This window comes from Meles meles, chromosome 4 (assembly GCF_922984935.1).
Source record: "Meles meles chromosome 4, mMelMel3.1 paternal haplotype, whole genome shotgun sequence".
In the NCBI taxonomy this organism is placed as follows: Eukaryota; Metazoa; Chordata; class Mammalia; order Carnivora; family Mustelidae; genus Meles; species Meles meles.
The window spans coordinates 21197008-21215468 of NC_060069.1; positions in this window are offsets into that span (position 1 = coordinate 21197008).

Sequence of the window (18461 nt, forward strand, 5' to 3'; positions counted from 1 at the left end):
CAGATGTGATAACCTTTATTTTTAGTCCCCAAAATATTGTAATGGATTCACTTTGGGTGGCATCTTAGCTCTGAAAAGTCCTTTGATTGAGAAAACTGGAAATCCCCTGCCTTTGATGAGTACTGTTAGACTCTATTTTGTGCTATGAAATATGCAATTTTGTCATGGTCTTAAATGTAAACTACAACAAAATATCTTTATACTTGAGAAAATATCTTAATGAAGGTGTAAATGCTGAGGTCTCTTTGGGTGAGTAATCTCCATTGGCATTAAAATCTCCCAAGAACAACAACAACAAAAAATCTCCAAGAACATGAGCAGGAAATGGGAGAAGTGATTAGGGAGACTTTGTACTTGAATTTGTAACAAATACTACAGAAGGAAAGAAAGGGGGGAAATCTCACAAGGAAAGGGATTAGGCAAAAATACAGGATGTAAATGACCCATATGTTTCCTTTGGCTAATGTAATAGTGAACTCACATAAGAAAATAGGAAATAATAATACAAAAAGAAAAGAAACACCTATGTTGTTAATAAAAGAAGAAAGAAAAAGAAGCAACAATGATGATTTATTCACAAGTTCCCCGGGACTTAGGGACTTAATGGAAAATATTCTTGGGCAATGAGATGATTTTGATTGTGTTTATCTCTCACACTTTGTATTCAAGATGATCTATGGAAAGATAGAAGGATAAAAACAATTAGTGAATGTTTTCCAGTTTTAAGACTTTATACCTGAAATTTTGAATGATAATTTAAAGTGGGGAACACAGAGTTTTGGAGGTAGTATTGTTATTTCTTCTTGGTTTAATTCATTGGAAAGTTAAAAATGTGTTTATTTTAGATTAGTCTCTGAAAATACAGAGGCAACATTTAATAATATGTATAAAAATAATTTAAATATATTTATATCACTATATCTATTTACAAAATTAGATGGGCCTACCTTAGTTAGGCATAAGGCTAAGTTAGGCTTAGCTAAGTATAAGTCTTAGTTAGGCATCTGGCTGATATAATTTGCTGCATTTGTACCTTTGCTCTCTCTTTATATTACAAAACAGAGAAGATTCCATGGAGTTCTGAAGTTATCAGAAATTTCTGTACATCTTTTGTTGTTTTTATGCCCCTTGAACATCAGTATCATCTTATCTGCACAGTTCATATGTTTCCAAGACCCTAGCTAACACTGTCTCCCTGGTATAAATCACATATGTAACAGTAATAACCGGCTCTCAGTGGCCTGTGAGTCCAACATGGTTTCACACATCTATTTACATAGTCAAATTTTTTTTTAAGTGGAGGTACAACTATTTGCTAAATAATACATTTTGTTTTCAACCTAAGATGTTGTTCTCTTCAGACCTCAAAATCCTTACCAGTGATTGAAAGTGCAAGGAATTCGAATATGGAGGAACTTTCTAAGGGTGACAGAGCCCCAGGTCATAACTTGGGCTCATGTGAGTCACATGGTTGAAAATGCTCAAAATGAGGCTGCATCACCAACTGGAGACTGTGTGTAGTTAAAGGACGTTTTACTGTGTATGTTGGAAAAAGATTAGTAGTTTATCTTTTTTTTTTTTTTAATATATCACAGTTTCAGAGTTTATATTCTTCAGTTCACAGCACATGATCATCACCATCCACTCAAGAGTTCGTTTTGTTTTGTTTTACTGTCCACAGTGTTTGTTAGTTGTTTATTTACAAAGGGAAACTATCCCATAACCCAATATTCATGTTTCATAGTTCAGGAACACAGGTGAGTGACAAACTTCCATAGATCTCAACCCAAAGAAATTCTATACATTCCAAAGTCACTTTGACTCTGCAAGATACCAGCCTTCTTCATCTCCTCAAAAATCTTTCATGAGTCATAATTTCTGTTGAAATCTGCATATGCCTTCTTTTTTGGTGCAGTCACAGCACACTTATAGAAAGCTTCAATCCCCAGAGATATGGGGACTGCTGTAATGGTATGTTATTTCAAATGCTTGACCAGAAGACCTCACATCTGAGGTATCGTCAAAGCACTGGAGGTCATGGTAGTTATTCTCCTCAATGCCACCCCCAAACTGAGTGTCATTCCTAATTGATTCAATGAGGGTTCTTTTTTCCCAAACTTTTTTTCATTTGGTCCTCCCTTTCTTCCCCAATCCTTACCTCATTTTATTCCCTCAGATGGGAACTCACTCAAGTATGTGTAACTCACCCATAAATACCCATTTGTTCTTAAAAAATGTGTATACTTTATGAGCATCCCTGTCTTAAATGTGCATAAATTTAGAAATCTCACTTTCCTAATGTAGACATCTGATGATATTTATTGACAGCTGATTATATCTAGGTCATAATTGCTGATTTTGAAACTTTAGTTCTGGCTTTAGAATCCTTTATTAAAAAAGAATTCTATAGACCATCAGATAGGATGGACAGATGAAAGTAGGGGTGCTTTGTCTGGGGTAGATGTGTGGGGGTCTGGAGCCCCCCCTCAATCTGCTCGGTCTTCCCTTGACTCCCTAAAGTGGTCTCTGAAGTATCTCTTCTGAATAGAGGGCCCTTTGGAACACCATATGGCAAATCTTGAACTAGATGCTTTTGAAATCATACTCCTACTCCTACTCCTTTTCCAAGGTCTATCCTTGCATGAAATGCAGTGTATACATAAGCTTATCTGAACTTTCTGTCACGCCAGCTAACCTGTGTGAGCAAGATCTTGTTTTGGTATCTTCAGTAGATCTACTCAGTGCTCCACACACATTTTAAGAGAGTGGTGGGCACTTATTTCTGTTGACAAGGAGAGATACTTGGTATGTAGACAGTTGATAAAACAGAGTACTCTGGAATAGAAAAAATATCACCAGGTTATCTCTTTCTATATATGATTCCTTTATCATTCCTTTATCAAATAAATGAGATATTGGAAAGTTATCACCTGATGAGATATCATGTGGAGTGTCACCCTAATAAAACTTCAGCACCAAGCATATATATGTATATATGTATATGGTGTATATGTGTGTGTGTCTATGTATATATCTGTATATATACATACCTATATAAAATGACATTTAAGTGAAGGTCTTTTCAAAATGAATTCTACAGTTTTCAGCCTTCATACACATAGTGAAGAGAAATATGAACAAATTTTCTCCATGCTATGAGGCCTCTGAGATAGTTTGTGTCTGCACTACATGACCCCAAGCTGAAAGGATTTTGAATTAGTGTCTTTGTCCATGGATTTTAGTGGTGGTGGTGGCGTTTCTTTCTTGCACTTCTTGCAAATGTCAGCCTGTCTATCATTAGCAACCAGTCTTTTCCACTTCCTCTTAATTGCCATTTCTAATCTAGTATGAATTGAGAAGCCAGATAAGAAAGACTTTAAAAATTGGCTCCAAACAGCACAATTTGCCTGAAGGTTTTGCTGCCCCCTGAATAAATTGCACAGTATTTAAAGTTTTGATTTTGTAGTAGCTCTTTTGGATGCTCAGAGGTTTTTGTTTTTGTGTTTGTCTTTTTCATCTTACTTCCTGCCTCTTATCTGCCTTTTGGATAGTGGAGGTTGCTAGATGAGTGCGGGAGGGACTCAGTTCGCATTTACCATGTTTGTTTTTTGTAGAAAAATACATATTCAGGGACATTGCATCTCCCATTATCCTCTGCTTTGCTTTGATTGGGATTAATTTGACTTGAGGAGCCAGATATCTTTTTTAGAGTTAGTGAATTATTTTTGGTTTACTGAAATAGTCAAGTTGACTCTTGAGTAGTTCCCAAATTTACTAGTGGGATGCTTCTTAGATAATCTGTGGTTATAATTTATTGCTTCTATCATGATAACTAAAAAATTTCAACCATTAGAAATCTTCTTCCATCACTGGCCCAAAGACTCTCAGTCCAAAACCATGGAGGTAATTTGTTTTGTTATTTTATCTGTTGTATTAAGTAAACGTCTTTCAGAGAGTGCATAAAGACTTTTCTGGTGACTTTGTAATGCTGAGAGATGAATTTACGTATTAGAATTAAAAATGGTGATGTTAGTGAAGTCTAATAGATATCTTATTGGCAGGTCTTCTAATAAAGAGGATTTGATTGAATGCTCTTTGGTTCAATTTTGAAGAATGTAGTTCAGTGTACAGTGCATATCAGAAAGAGAGCATATGATAGTTCCTGTATTTAATGGGGTTCCATCATAATCCTTTAAATAACAGCCTGCCATGGTCTAAAAGGAAAGATGGTTACATGAGTGTTCTCAAGTTCTAGCTAAGACATGCTGATGCTAATGTGCCACTAAGCGTTGACAGTGTCATTCTTTCTGTTTCCTTCCTGACCTGAGTCAACAACCATAGGAGTCACAGAGTCTGTGCCCCCAACTGTTTTGCCATTCCTTTTTTCACCATTTTCAAATTATTTGTTTTTCTACTTTGCTGTCCAGCCCGTACTTACTCTACCCTGAGAAGAGACATTGGTATAAAAAGGCAAGAACCCACTTCTCCAGTAATTCTCCACAATTCTTACCAGAAAGAAATGAGACAGTGGAATTTCATGTATTTGTTTAGAAAGGACAAGCTAGGTGGACAATGTGCCTATGGCAAGGGGCCATAATACATGATTAAGTAAACAATGGTGGTTGCAAAAGAGTATTATGACCTCATAATTGTACAACAACAGTAATACAAAGAAATAACAATGCAGCAATTCAGAAGAATGTTTCTGGAAGAAAAATCACCCGACTATCAAAAGTACCTTAACCGGAGAAGGGGGGACCAAGAGTGACAGATTTGAAGAATGCATGGTTCAGCAGTGTATCTTCTTATAAAACAACCATGTGCTACATTTATAATAAAATAATGCCATTTGGGGAATTATTTTATAGAAAATACTGGAGAAGCTGAAGGATGGATTTCTCTGGGGACATAAAGGAGGATGACATAGAAGGACAGGTTCTCCTGGCCAGAATCATTGATAGATGCATACTCTGTCCATACTGGAAACACTATATTCTATAGACTTAGCACTGAGACTGCCTAGCTGCCAGTAGTTAAATGATAGGATTGAAGGATAGACTTTCTGTCACCCTCCAAATCACTGAAAATAATTGGACTGACCCTCTGATTAGCCCAGAAGAAATTCTCACAGAGGTGCATTGACCCACTTCTCTACAGTCATTTTCTGACAGTGGTTATGTTGCAAGTATTTAATTGGATTGGAGAGATGAAAGGAGTAGAGTTATATATTTAGAATGATGTCTGCATGGAAATGAGCTCCCTCCAGACATGTGTGGACCTGGGGTTAGCCTCGGACTGACCACTAGAAAACAATCTAGAGTCCTTTTCAAACATTACTTTTAAATATCAGGGTCTGCAAATGTGTGGTAGGTAAACAGACTTTACAATTACCGTTTGAGCTGTTTTCATATTTTCAGTATAAAAAACATCTCTAGGGGCGCCTGCATGGCTCAGTTGGTTGAGCGACAGCCTTCAGCTCAGGTCATGATCCCGGACTTCCAAGAGCCCGCATCGGGCTCCCAGCTCCTTGGGGAGTCTGCTTCTCCCTCTGACCTTCTCCTCTTTCATGCTCTCTCTCACTCATTCTCTCTCAAATAAATAAATAAAATCTTAAAAAAAAAATCTCTATTTCATTTGTTTGAGAAAGAAAGAAGAGTCTGACCCTGTCTATCTGTTTGTGGGACACAAGAGTAGCAAAACCTCTTTAAACCTCAAAGTGACCTCAAAGTGAAAGGTCAGCCAGAGAAAAATGCCCTTTTAGTTTTCTTACTGTAAGGAAAAAAAAATCAATCATAGGAGTTTTCATATATTAGCGGGTGGAGTGTTCTGAATGGTATAGCCATCTTGGAGCTCAAGTGGGAAACACTGATTAACAATAAAAATTAGTATAGCTTCTGGTTCTAATTATTTATAGCTACATCAAAAAAAACCCTCAAAATTTAGTGTTTAAAAAAAATCACTATGATTTCTTATGGCTCCTATGGATGGTCTGGGCTCAGCTGGTCTCAGCTCAGCTCAGTCATTCTTATTGGGGTTTTTCATGTGGTTGCAGTCAGAGGACAACTAGGGTTGTCGTTACCCAAAAACTCATCTGGGGAGGACCTCCAAGTTACTTTTTCACTCATAGTATATATGGTGCCTCAGCTTAAATATCTGGAATGGATGTGAGTTGAGTGGTTGCTCTCTGTTTCTCTGTTCATATGGCATTTTCAAATGATTGGCTTGAGCTTCCTCACAGCATGGGAGTTTCAAGGTAGTCATATTTCTGATGTAGTGCCTGAAAAGCCAAATGCAAGGCTTCTGAAGACCTAGCCTCAGAAATTCAAGGATTTCTGAAGTTCAAGAATTTCAAGAAATTCAAGATGACACTGGCCTCAGAAATTCAAGAGCACAGCTCCCACGGCATTCTGTTGGTCAAGTCAACAAGTAAGGTCTGCTCATTTTCAAGAAGATGGGAAATTAGACTCTACCCATTGATGTGAGGAGCAGCAGGACTTTATAGGACATGTAAGGAATTGGTGTAACCATCTCCAGAGACCACTTGCCACTCCTCTCTATGAATGGACAGTCTTGTGTCTTTCTAATGGCCCTATAAAAATGAATGCACTTGTACTCAAGAAGACAGGAATAAAAATACTCATTGTAGCATTGTTATATTCACTCCTCCAAATTAAGTGAAATACTCATCAGTGGGTGGATGCTTAAATAAACTGTGGCATTTATGTTAATACTAAAAGGAATGTACTAAATCTATGTAAAGTAACATCAATATATATCCAATATACATTACTGAGAGAAAAAGAAGTTGCAAAATTGTAGGTACAGTACAACTCTATGTAATACTACATAATTTCCATGAAATCTACCTCTATAAATATATAGTTATAGATGTATATTTAAAAGCATGGGCAAATGGCCTGTAAGGAGGTATGCCACAAATTGAGATGTTTGGTAATGGGAGAGGGATTGGAGTTTTTTCTGGGGGGGGGGGTAGATTTAGCCTCATATGTTATGTCTTCAGTTTTTATTGAAAAGAAAATTGATTCTTACTTGACTAAGTAAAAAATTAAGAATATATAAAATGTATTTGAAGAATTTAAGTGCTAAAGACTGCTTATACTTAGTGGCATATGTTGGAGAAAATGAGCTAATAACTTTCTTTGTAAAAAGTTACTAAAAATCTTCGGTAGATAAATAAAGAGAGAGAAATGAATAATGCCCTCCTCATAAAGGTAGAAGTGGCTTTTCTATAAAGTGATGTGCACTGCTTTGAGAACAGCCTGGTGAATATCTACTGGAGGATAAGTTAAGACAAAGTGTTTTAAAATGTTTCCATAGCTTAGATCAAGGAACATCTTTTTCAAAGTTACTGGAACTGCCATAGAGAGAGAGAGAGAAATTAGCATCTAATTTTCCTCCAATTTTTCTACCTCAAATTGTGTTTTGTCAGCATATCTCACTCAAATCCAAATTTCTATTAATGTTTAGAGGACTAATAACGGGCCTGAAATCTGGAGACCCAATATTCCAGCAAGTATAAGTGAAAGGTAAAAGGGTTTTGATTCTGCTTTTCCTTTTGTCTCACTGCCCTTATACCTTGCCAGGATTTGTACAATGAAATATATTTTCCAAAGTTCAACTGCACTGACCCAGTTCCTTTCTTCTTATAGTATCCCTGCTTTGGACCAAGGTTATGCCTCTTCAGATCTGTTATCCACTCCTCTCCCCGTCTTCTCTGTCCCAAAGGTTGATATGTGTAGATTTCATCACAGTGTTCCCAGAGCCTCTGGATTCTGACTGGATTTGGCCAATGAGGAGGCTTAGCCCAAGGTTAGAAGAGCAGGAGAAGGCGTCTGTGTGTCTCAGCCGTGAAGCAGCTACCTTTGGCTCAGGTCACGATCCCAGTGTCCTGGGATCAAGGCCCACACTGGGCTCCCAGCTCAGTGCAGTGTCTGCATCTCCCTCTCCCTCTCCTGCTCTCCCTGCTTGTGTTTCCTCTGTGTGTGTGTGTGTCTTTCTCTCTGCCAAATAAATAAATTAATTAATTAAGAAGAAGAAGAAGAAGAAGAAGAAGAAAAAGAAGGAGAAAGGAAAAGAAAAGAGGAGGAGAGGTCCAGGCATTAAATCCTTCCATGAAAGATTTCCTTGGGTTGGCTGTGCCCATCCACTGAAGGTTACTTCAAAGTCAGCTTTCTCTAGGTATTTAATTCTCCTCCATATCCTTCTGTCTTAGGGTGATAATGACTTGACTACTACTGATCCCAGTTACTGCATTATCCCCTGGTGTCACTCTACTCTTACACTTTGTCATAGACTCTTATAAATCCTCCACAACATATCTCATTCTATGTCTATTTCTGAGTGTGCCATTTGTCTTCTGTGGGGATGACTGATCTATGACCTATCTATGGGGTATGCATGATCTATGGGGTATGGATACTATTCCCCTTTTACCCCCCAAAACTTCATTTTTTGGCTATCTGTCATGATAAGGACATTCGGTGTGTGTGTATTTGTATATGTATATGTATGTATGTATATATATGTATATATATACACACACACACACATACCGTGGTGGGTGTTCTAGGGAAGAAGAGTAGGATCAACATTCTAGGTACCTAAGTCTGGGAATGGCTGGAGGAGTCTGAAACTTTAACAACCTACGTAGAATGTTAGAGAACAAGAGATGTCAGTATAGCTGGAGAAGAATGAGAATTCAAGACATTCTCCCAAAAAGCAGACATCAACCCACCCTAACTGTTTCTATCGCTAACCTGCAAACTGTTTATTCCGGGCTGTAAATTCCTGAGATCTAGGGTAGGTGGAGGGGGCAAAGCTCACTTGAGTAGGGTATGAAGAAGAGTTTACTGACTGAGTTGATTCAGTCAGAGTTCAGTTTTGTGAGTTAGGCTTGACACAGGGCATAACCTATCTGTTTTCTACTAGGTTCCATAAAATCAATTCAGTATTGAAAGATTTTATGAGCCAGACCAATTTTTATTTGCACTATGTTTCCATGGGCTTTTAGAAAGTAAGGAAGTGGGTACATGGTGCATTTTAACTTATTTTCTAAATAGACAAGAAAATCTTGGCTTATGGAGTTCCTATTTTGTAAATAACACTAGGGAATATATCGTATAATTTCCAGCAAGAGCCTGCTTCCTTGTGACAGAAATTGTTCAGAGAGCATTAGTCCTGGCTGAAATGAATAGCTAGCATTTGTTAAGCATCCTATTATTTAGGATTTTTTTTCCCTTCAAGTAATAGAGTAGTCAATTAAAGTAGCTAAACAATGGGACATTTAATTTTCTGATATACTAAATTGTCTACAGAGAGGTGGTTCCAGAGTTGTTAATACAGCAACTGAAATGAGTCAGATTCCTTGAGTTGGCGTCTCTGTAATTCTCCTAGCTTTCCCCTCATGGTAATGAGATGGAGGTCACAACTCATAAAACGATGTCCACAGAAAGAAAAGGGGATAGTCTTTTTCTTCCCGAGTCTGTTTTCATAAAAAACAAAAAGCCCAGGAAACTGCCAGCAGAATCCCCTTAAGTTGTGTGAAGTGGGACTACGTGTTAGGCCTACCCCTAAACCTGTCATGATCAAAAGAGTTTCCTTGTCTGAGTGTGAGGGATGGGTTTGCCTTCTCAACACATACCGCTGCCCCATAGTAGAGTAACAGCTAACATTTATTAATAAGAGGGATGGTTTGGGAGTAGGTAATCAGTCTTCTGCCACCAACTCCTTCTAAAGGCCAGGCATGCTGATAAACATTTTGCATAGTCGCTCTATTCCTGTCCACCATCAATAAGGTTTCTGTTATTAGCCTCCTATGAGGAAACTGAGGCACCAAGAGACTACATAACTCATCCAGGATCATGCGGTGCTTAGTGGAGAATCATTCATTCTACAGATATTTGTTACACCTGCTGTGTGCAAGAAGAATGTGAAGAGAAAGGACACTCCCTGTTCTCAGGTTGCTCCTGGCCGAGTGGGGGAGTTTAGACTAGCAAAGTAATCACGGTACTGCCAGTGGTGAGGGCAGCTCGTGCAGTTGTGTATCAAGTCCACCAATAGCACAGGAGAGAGGGTCAGCCCTCCCTGAATGGGTCTGCGGGGTTTTCCCAGGAAGCCAAGTGCTAGCAGGGTGGATTGACGGAAGCCCACACAGAGAGATGGATTAGGGCAGAGAGGTCGCTTCAGGCCAAGGAACAGCATTGGAAAGGTATTGCTCACCATGGGGAAGAATGTTCCTTTTCTATTTGTCAAGCTTTCCAGTGTTAATTGGAAATTGTGGCTCTCAGGGAATTAGAGGAGATAGAAGATGCAATGATCCTAAACCAATTTAGAAATGTACTCCTGCTCCTTCAGTGAAATGACTGCTTATAAATTGCATTAAAGGTAACCTTTCTCATATTCAGATCTTAAAAGAAATTCAAAGAAAAGGAAATTTTCTTTCCTAGATAGACTCTTTAGACAGCTCCAATCTGTTTTCAGAGAACAAAATAATTAGTTGTAAACTCCAAATGGCACAAAATTTTATCATTCCTCCTGGAGTCGATTTCCCCAAAGAGAAAATTTCTGATTTTTTTTCCAATTGATTTGAGAGGGATTAGGTGGAATTGTGGTTAGGGAGTATGAATAAAGGTAAAGGAGAGTAATTTAAGAAGAAGTAAGAATTTAAGAAGAATCAAGAAAACATGTTTAACTAGGATAGCTTCAAGAGCATTAAATAAACCTTTTCCAGTAGGGCTTAAAAGTTAATTATCTTTCTTTCTTATGAAGTAATACACCACAGTGATGAAAGACTAATAAAATATTTACTAAAACAGTGAAGATCACTACAAGGAGTTAATAGCATTTCCCCCCATTAAGCTTTATGTTCTGTAGAACATTCTGTGTAATAGCCTTTGTATTTTCCATACTAGGGTTAATGACTTCTAAATGACTGCCATATCACTCTGCCCCTCTTGCCAGTCCTTCTTATCATTTTCTTGTCCCAACCCATCCTGTGGATGGGCCAAGGCATCAAGTATATATTGGTTGGTAGTACACACTTGGAGAGTTTGATCTTCAAAAACAAAAAACTGAAAGAGTTTGCCTCTTAGCAGTGCATTTCAAAGAAAGGAGCAAGAGGTGTGTGGGGTGTGTGTGTGTGTGTGTGTGTGGAAAACAGATCAGGAAGTAGATCTCTGGCTGGCATTTCATGTTATAATAAACAAAATGCAATCCAGCTGGTAATTCATTGATACATAAGCTTCTTGTTTATTTTAAATGGTTGTTCTTTGTTTTTCGGGATAACAGATTTGGAGCTGGCTAGTAAGAATCGACCTTCCCCCCATCTTTCTTGACTCTATCCTTACTGGAGGCCTAAAGCCATCACCAAATGAGTGCTCAGCTGATTTCCTGTAACAAATCTGCGCCAGCACTGTCATAGATCTAGGTGAAATGGACATGCTTTAAATCCAACTGGAAAATGACTGGTCATGAAGGAGAGCTTGGAGATGGCATAGGAAGCTATAGTCTTAGTACATCCCAACTTCATAACAATGCAAATTATTTAAGGAAACATCCATTATTTAATACAAATATAGCTGGGGATCCTGAGAAAATAAATTCACTTTTCTTCATTGGAAATGACAATGACGTATAATCTTTTTTTAAAAATAATTTTTTAATCAGAGAGCTTTTCACTTGGAAATATGGGAACTATGAGATGTAGGCATATTTATACTAGTTTATCCTATTATGTGGATTGAATAAGGGTGATAGATCCTACTGCAAAACTTAATAACCATGACCTTCAGTAATGAATATTCCAATCTTTTCTCAATAAAGGGCTGATGATTTTAGAATGAACAGTCCCATCTCAGGGTTCTTGGGCAGATTTGGCCTTGGACCAATATATTCAAAGAGTTGGCATGGAAATGGTGTGGCACCCTGTTACTTATACTATATACCCCTGCAGAATTTAAGTCACTCTTAATTAACTAGAGTTTGGCGTTAATGATGTGGTGATAATGGACATTCCTCAGAAAGACTGCTTGTTCTATAATTCCAATCTGGATCCCTCTGTTTACCTCTGCTACACATCATAAGCAGTCAAGTAGTTTGAAGACAAGACAGCATCTTCACTTGCATTTAGATACCACAAGAGACCAGATAGCTAAAAACAAAACAAAACAAGCAAACAAAAAACAAAACAAAAAACCCACAAAAAGACACAGAATCACTGTCTTATGGAGCTGGGATCCCATGGTGCAAAAAGACCTAAGGTAAGAAACATGTAGAGAGCAAAATAGTACATCATAATTTTCCAAATGTAGATTCAGAGAAAGGAGAAATTCTTGTAGGCTGAAGCTGTTTCTTGAAGAGGGTGTTGGATTACACTTTTCAAGGTGATGGGAAATGGGAGTAGAAAGTAGAAACTTGGTGAGGGAAAAGGAAGGTAGTGTTGAGAAATGTGGTGAAAAGTCAGGTCTGCTGGATACTGAGCAAAGCCTCTAAATCCCAGGAGCAAAATCTCTGAACCCTCACAACACCTCAGAGCATCCCATTCCAGAGGCTGAATCACTCCGCTGGTATTCCATGTCTCTGAAGTTGTGGCTGTGCCCTCTCATCCTTCTGTTACAGAAGATAAACATCCCTGATCCTCTCAGAGGGCAACTCTTCCACTGTGTCTTGGGTTCCATTTCTGTCACATTCTTAGAGTCACTTTTTGAGCTCTACCTTCCTGTCCCCTTCATAACCAGTGTTTCCAGCTGTAATGAATTCTTGCTATCGGTATTCAAATCTCTCCCATCTCCAACTGGTATCAATGACAAAGACATCAGTTGACTATGGCGCTCCACCCCCTTTTTGTGCTTTTCACAGAAAAAATTATTGAGTCAGTATTGCCATTGTTCTCTTTTCGTCCCACCTCAGCCTCCTTACCTGACATCAGTTGAGTTCTTTTCTTCCCAGTCCTCTGAAGCTGCTTTTGTGAAGGTCATGATTACTTCTGTATTGCCAAATGTAGTGGGGACTTGCTATTTGGTTCTTTCTTGACCTCTCAGTGAATTTGGACATGGTTGGCTCTGCCTTTGTGACACACTTTGTTCTCTTGATTTCTGTGATACCATGCACTTGGTTATTTTTCTACTCCTCTGGCTTCCATATTGACTTTCCTTTTCCATCTCCATTTTCTTTACTTTTGGAATGTCTCACAGCAGTTATAGGTTCTGTATTCCTCTTGATCTCTATTCCCAGGTGGCATCCTCATCAACTCTTATTGCTTTAAATGTGTATATTCTTTACATCTAGCATAACTTTCCTCAAATTCCAGATTCATTTATGAACTACCTGTTGCCTACCTTTACTGACTAATATGCCCTTAAAATTCAACATGACTACGTCAGGACTTGTGATAGAGTTTCTCTTCTCTCAGCCCTCTGGTCCTGTGTCTCAGTATAGAGTATCAAGATCTCTTATGTTCTACAACCCATAGCCTAGGAGTCATTCCTCATTGTTTACTTTCTCTCACATCCATAAGCAATTCCACAAAGTTCCTTTTGCCTCTACCTCCAAAGCATATCTGAAAGCCATACACTCCCTTCTGCCTTTCCACAGCTACCACCCAATTTCAGTCTATCATTAGCTCTTTTTTCACCTGCTGCAGTGGCCTTCTGACTGGGTTTCATCAGACTGTTCTTTCTCCACAACAATTCTCTGTGCAACAGTGATCTTTTAAAATATAAAATAGATGATGCCAGTATCTCTTTTAAAATGCTCTGGGTGAGTTGCCAATTGTACTCAGAATAAAAGCTCCTGACCATGTCCTGAATGTCCCAGACCACTCTCCAACTCCCATGATTCTCCTTTTGCTTACCATGCTATAGCCACAGAAGCCTTCTTTCCGCATCTTTAACACTCCAAGCTATGCCTTCGAACTGGGCTGCTGAATATTCCAGACACATGGCTGGCTCCTTCTTATCATGTAGACATCAGCTCATAAGTTACCACCTTGCTGAGACCTTCCCAGATGACTGATTTTTAATTAGCTCTCCACTTTTTTCCATTTCCCAATTACCTAGTTACTGTCTCTCAAACCACTTAAAAATTTTCTTCAGACAATAAGACAAGAAAGAGGAAGAAGATTGACAATGGAATAAACAGAAAAGAGGAGATTAATGTACCACTTGATTTGGTTCAGTTAATTTGCATTATTTGTCAATAAATAGAGTGAGAATTTTGAGGCACAATCAGATTGGTGACCTCTGAGCTTGGAAGTTACCTTTTGGGGAAAAAAATAGTGTGCTCGGGAGTTCCATTCTCTGGTTTCACCAATAAAATTCATCTGAAGTTGTTTTTTAAATCTGCCTCCCTAGTTGGAAACAAAACATGGAGATATCATGGTGCCTTTTCAAATGGTCAGAAAATATCCACAACAATTTACTGGATTCTCCATAATTAAGGAGTGAGCCCGGTGAAGCATTGGGAATTCCCAACTGTTGCATTTTAGGGAAGATGGAAAAATAACGGTTGCAACATCACAAAAATGTTCTTCCACTTGCTTTCATAAGTGGATTCACAGTTCTTAATGGTTTTAGTGGTCCATTTGGTGAGCTCATAAAGCCTCACTAGCATGAAATGTCTGTGGTAGCATCTCTAGATACAGTCTTGCTTAGTAGTCGAGTAAGTTCTTACCTGGTTTGTGAACTTTTGGAGCTGAATACTATTTAAATTTGTGCCTTCTATAAATCTGGCGTAACCTCTTTCTTGAGTCCCTAAAGTTGAGTGTTATTCTTGATTGTCAGAAACTTAAGTTTGGTTTACAAATTCCTGGACGTATGTGCATGTATCTGGCAGGCTTATATGGAGCGTGGTCTGGGTTGGTGCCACTAGCCACGTAGAAAATGTAACTTAACAGATGCTCTCTCTCCACTTTCTGAATCATTAGGGAGGACTTCTTTTTGTTTTTTTACTTGATGAGGCTTAGGGTGGAAGAGACATCAAGCAGTTTGCTCAAGTATGATACCGAGGGGCGCCTGGGTGGCTCAGTGGTAAGCCTCTGCTTTTGGCTCAGGTCATGATCCCAGGGTCCTGGGATGGAGCCCTGCATCATCGGTTCTCTGCTCAGCGAGGAGCCTACTTCCTCCTCTCTCTCTGCCTGCCTCTCTACCTACTTGTGATCTCTGCCTCTCAAATAAATAAATAAAATCTTAAAAAAAAAAGAGTCTTGGGGCACCTGAGTGGCTCAGTGGGTTAAGCCTCTGCCTTCAGCATGATCTCAGGGTCCTGGGATCGAGCCCCACATCGGGCTCTCTGCTCAGCGGGGAGCCTGCTTCCTCCTCTCTCTCTGCCTGCCTCTCTGCTTACTCATGATCTCTCTCTGTCAAATAAATAAATCTTAAAAAAAAAGAGTCTCTTATTAAAAAAAAAGTATACTGAAACCATGCTCTTGTTAAAAGACATATGGTCACCAAGATATTATTATAAAATATATCACATTCAGATTTATTTTCAATTACCAAGTTTTGAAATATAGGAGTAAATTAAAAAGGGAAAAAAGAAATGTAAAAATCTACCAATAAGTAAATGATTAAATGAATCATGGAATATCCATTCAGAAGTTTCTAGAGTCATTAAAGTCTGTTATGAGAATATAGAAACATGGAAAAAGTACTATAAGTATAAAAAGCAAAGGAGTTCAGCAAACTATTTATTATAGGAGCATATCTTTATGAGAACTATGCATAGAAAAAATAAACTGGGATAAAATATATTCATATGTGTGGTAAAGGCAATTACGTATTAATTAGGGTAGTGTAGGCAGTGGTAAGAAATAAACTGCAAAGTGTATAGTAGCTTCAACATCATAGTCCAGAGCAGATAACTGTTAGAGGAAAGCATCACTCTGTATACTGATCCAGGTTCCTTTTATCTCATGGATCTGTCACTACATAGGACCCTTATTCCTCTCTTGCAAATGCAGATGGGGAAGACAGTATGAAGAAGGCAACCTGCATCTGAACATTCTTGTTCATGCCTGCTGCATGTCATTTGTGAGAACTAGTTAGATGGCCCCACTTAGAATGCAAGAGAGTCTGGGAAATGTAGTCCTTCACTGGGTAGCCACTTCCATGATGCCAAGGCAAAGCACAGATTTGTGCTAGGAGGTTAGCAATTTCTGTTAAACTTAGTAAGAACAATGGAACTAAATCAGAACCTAGGTCTCTGACTCTGAAGTTTTTGCTTTTACCTACCATGCTGTTTGGAGGCTAAAAATCTAGTAGTTTCCCTGAAGAGTACAAATGATTAATGGGTTTCAGCAAAGCAACTCTGAGCCATTAACTCTAATAACTTAGGAGGTTGTGTTGTCGGTTAGAAACTCCGTGTTGGTGTCAATATCTTCTGAAGTTCCCACTCCCCCCAGCTCCTAAGCAGTCTCCTGTTCCAGTGAAGCCCAGAAATCCTGCCTGGAGCCCCTCCATAGGTAGACTTAGGGAAGAAATTGCTGCCTTGCCAGTGAAATCAGCCCTGCTTCGAGGGTTCCAGGTCTCATGTGAAGGAGAAAGAAGCCATCTTTGAGGGTTGGAATTGATTGAGATGATGACTGAATCTGAGCTCTAAGACCTTGCCCAGTCTCATTAGTTGCACCTTCCACTTTTTCTGAGGGCCACCATGCAGATGTTCCTTCACTCCAGTGAGAGAGACCCACAAGTGTATTTGGTACATGATTCCCAAGCATAAGGGGGTTTCTTCTTCTTAGACTGAATATTGGGATGGGGGTTTCTTCTTCTTAGACTGAATATTGGGATTAAGGCTTTTGACTGGTTTATCATCCAAAGCATCCTCTAGAATGTTGCTATGGAAGTCATGAGTTTTAAAAGAACAATCTGACAATCAGGGAAGAGGTGATTCCAGCAGATATCATCCATGTCTTCTAGAGAATAATGCAGCTATTGCTGCTGATGGTCTATTGCTACTTTGTCATGGTTTATATGCTGAAGATTTTTGTACACATTATTTTATCTGCACTTTGGAAGAAATCCACAAAGCAGATGTTATGTTCATCATCATACTCATTATCGTCTTATAGATTTAAAGACTGTAATTTGAAGAGAAGACATAATTTGCTCAAGGTCACGCACTTAATAAGTAGAGTCTAAATTCAAAGCCCATGTTCTTTTGCTAGATCACTTGTCATTTTAATTTGTCCAGAATCCATTCCTACTTGTCTTAATATTCCAGTTCCTTTGAGAGTTTATCTGTCTTTCATTTTCTTGGAGTGAAGCTGCTCATTTCCCAGTATGAACATGAAGGGAGCCAATCTTTCCATTCCTTCTTGTTCTCTGCATTACTCAATGGTAGAATGTGACCCAAGCATGGGCAGCTAGATATTGAATCATGGGTAAGGGAAAGAAGAATGAGGGGGAGCCATCTGAGACTATAAAGTCTGTTATGGCACTCTTATGGCTTTCTAAATCATGGCCCTCTATTACCTCCTAGATTTATGCTAGTTTCTAAGCCTGTTCTCTCAGACTTTAATAAGTCCCATGATCTCTCAGGTATCTGTGCAATATACCTTCTCTTGGTTAAGTGACCCAGAGTTGGGTTCTGTTGCTTTTAATTAAGAGCACTATATTACATATTTGGATGCTATTTGTTACAAGTAGCAGGAATTCCATCCTTAAACTGGCTTAGACAACAAGGCAGTGTATTAATTCCCATAAAAAGGGCAGAGAAGGTGTCAGGGATTTCTCAGTCCTGGTAGAATGGGCCCATCCACTATCACCCAAACACTGATTATAAAATTCTTCTCCTTGGCTTTCTTACTTTCTTGTCCTAAAACTCTTGGGAATGATGAGTCATAGTTGGACTCAGTGTTGATAATTAGAAGTCATAATGTGGAACGTATATCAACTTAATGAGAAGCTGACTTATATTGCTTTTTCTAGTAACAATATGCCTAGTAAAACCTGAATTACACATTCTTACAGTTTTACTTCACAGGGGGAAATAGCATTAGGGTTTAGATTTGGGGATGTCTGAAAGAAGTTTTATATTACTGGTTTTGTAAAGCATTGAATTATGAAAATTTACTACAAAGGACATATATTCAAAATGCAGCAAAAGAAAAGAAATAGTACTATGGATTCAGTAACATACAACACTAGCTTCTTAATTAACCAAATATGTGTAAATGACCCTCATTTCCCAGATTCTCCCAGCAAGAGGTACATGGTGAGTGCCTGATCTTCCTCTCCCTCAAGTAACTAAATATGGCCGATTGCATTCCCTCCTGGAGAGGGAGCCTTTTAGGAGGGAGAGGAGTTTCTTTTCTATTCCTTTCTTCTTTCACCTCTTTTTCTTTTTAGTAAGGGCTTCTGGGAAAGAAATACCTTTCTAAATCATATACATGAATGTAACTACATTTTTCTTTCTTCTTTTTCTTTTTTTAAAGAGAGATATAAACC